We start from the raw sequence: 2,955 nt of genomic DNA, 5'->3' as shown, positions 1-2,955 counted from the left end.
ATTCGGCTTTAAACTGCCGGACGAATGAACACGACTTCATCGGTGAATCTTTCGTGGTTGATTCCGTGAGCAGTTCATTTCCAACGGTGAACATTATGGCGCTGAATTGTGACGCTGATAAAGGATAAAAATAGAGCGCGCCAAGCCGGGTTCCAGCTCGTGTTACAAGTCCTACATCCAGATCTCACGATGTCGTGTTCATGCTTTTTTGTCGCAATCTTAATCAGAACATTTTCAGCCACAATTACATAATTTTCTACTGGCACTTAGGAAAACAGTTCCTTCGGGTACCTTACGATGGCCTATCAGCATCTTGACAATGAATTACAGCCAAAGAGCGATTTCATTTGTAATAAAGTAATGAAAACTTTGCAAACAAATGTTTTTTTTTTAATTTTGCTATATCTAATCACTGAATAATGAAACTTTTTTATTTGAATAAAACAACACTGAAATTTAAAATCTTCCAGTTTTCTACTGTGATAAAAGAGCACAACGGCGTCGACTTGTTGAGCTCATCAAATATTAGTGCTGCATCCAGCAAAGCATTCGATGCCAATTCATTGCCATCTTGAATTAATCAAAACGCGAGTGTGAAAAGGACCAGATACGATGTTGAATCGGGTTGAAATTTGAATCTAATAGTATGAAGAATTTTGAAATAAAGTAATCTTTGTACTCTTCGCATCATTACCAGAATGCAGAACCTATGTTAGTTGATGTCATCAAATATCAATCTAAAAGCATTTGATCCAATTTAATATAAAACGGATATTGTCTAATTTTGTCAATATCGATTAAAGTAATCGTCTTTAAAATGCTCTTTTCTCATACTCATTCTCATTTTACATGGGATGGGACATGGGTAGTCCCACCTCAATCGCACACAAACAAGTACAAATTTGAAATCAACATTGTCTGATCAAGTTCATATTTGGTGGGCTGTAGTTACAATATTCCGTGAACTATGAAGAAAACATTAAGATTAATAGTGATTCTCACAGGAACACTTTCACAGGAACTTGTATCAATATCCGTTTTAATCTTTCTATAGAGTGAAACCTTGGTGTAAACAAACATCTATCTCACTTGCTCTAGAGACAATTCACATCAAATTGCCACATAACTGTGAAATCGTCGCCATCGTACTAACTTGTCGTACGTGCATTTTGGGCCAAATTGAGTTAAGAACGCCATTTTGTGCAGCTCACAATGCCTCATCTTTTTACCTTCACAGATCCCCAATATTCGATTTCAATAGATATCAATGAAAATCAAAAGAGCTCCGAAAATTTTTGTCCCTTTTCATATGAAAGAAGTTTCAATCCCTGAAAATTTGATGTAAGTGCGACAAAGGGCAAAGGAATTTCAGGTCAAAACGCGATTGACGCACGTACAAGTTAGACTACCGTAAACATTTGTAATTATAACTCGAGACTCCAGCAACCAATTATAACACAACCTCAGGACAATGCACAGAATGGTCAGCCAAACAAAACGTGTTTGTTATTGTTTACATTGCGTGCTTTCGTTTTTGTTTATTCAAGGTCAAACATAGAGCGTCCAATTTCCCGAGGTTACCAATTTCCCGGAAAACGGGAAATTTTTAACCGATTTCCCGGGAAATCCCGGGAATTCCCGGGAAATTTCAAAATTATTGAAAATTGCTCTAATCTTAGTTCTGAATCATAATTTGCACCAAAATTGAAAAGGACAGCGACTTTAATTGTTAAAATAAGTGTAAACATCAACTAATAGCTTGACTGAATGTAAAAATTCATACAACTACAAGAAAATGTATATTTTTATAATTTTTTTATGTATATTTTTCTAATTTTTTGTTGAAAAGTATTTTTTCATTAAAGTGTTTATTTATTTATTTATCATCTTTGCAGACTTCAGGGTTTCTTACTAACTAAGCAACAAAATTCTACTTCTAAACACAGATTTACACACATTAAAGTCAAAATTTTCCAAAATAGTCGAGTGATTGAACTTTCTACAGCAGGCGTCAAGAGGGTTGTGGTGTCCGTAGTTCGTCGTGTGTCTTGGTATGTCGAGAAGCTGATGGTTCCGAAGTTCTCTTGAGGGAACTCGGATGTGGACTTCTTCGAGTAGGTCACTGCAGTCGATGTTGTTCCGCAAGACGTCAAACACAAACAGTCGTTGAAGGAGAACTCTTCTGTGTTGGAGTGTTGGCAGGCCGACCAGAGCGCACAGGTTCGTGTAGGGTGCCAGCGTCACAGGGTCGTTCCAGGGCAACACTCGAGCTGCAAACCTTACGAACCGACGCTGGATACTCTCGATCTTCTGCTGATGGACGGCGTAATACGGCGCCCACACCGGTACGGCGTACTCCAACACACTGCGAACTAGCGAGAAGTACAGCGTTTTGAGGACCCTCACGTCGGTGAAACCAGCAGCATTTCTTCGAAGGAAACCGAGCATAGCGTACGATTTGGCCACGGAGATGGAGACGTGCTGGTTGAATTCCATCTTGCAGTCAATCGTGACGCCCAAGTCCACGATGGAGTGAACGCGTTCGAGTGTGGATCGGCCCATGTTGTACTCCGCAAGATTTGAGCTCCGAATCCTGTAGAACGAGATCAGCTTGCACTTTTTCTCGTTCACTTCCATTCCGTTCTGAACGCACCAGCGAAGCAGCACGTTGATGTCTTCCTGGAGAGCACGGAAGTCGTACAGCAGCTTGCATGACTGGAGACGAAAACACAGGTCATTGATAAACAGCACGAAAATCAACGGCCCAAGGTGGCTTCCTTGCGGGACGTGTTAGAACAGTAAGTAAAATAAATCCATACTCCGCAATATTAAATTTCTTTAAACTTGCCTCTGTGACCAGTTTGAGAAAGAATGGTTTGGCACATTTAGTTGAAACGAATAAAATCATTCAAATTTTTTTTTTCATAACAAATAACTTCTCTAAACCAAGTTATA

This window comes from Culex quinquefasciatus, chromosome 1 (assembly GCF_015732765.1).
Source record: "Culex quinquefasciatus strain JHB chromosome 1, VPISU_Cqui_1.0_pri_paternal, whole genome shotgun sequence".
NCBI classification, from domain to species: Eukaryota; Metazoa; Arthropoda; class Insecta; order Diptera; family Culicidae; genus Culex; species Culex quinquefasciatus.
The sequence above is the reverse complement of the archived record's forward strand: the minus strand, read 5'-3'. Positions refer to the sequence as shown.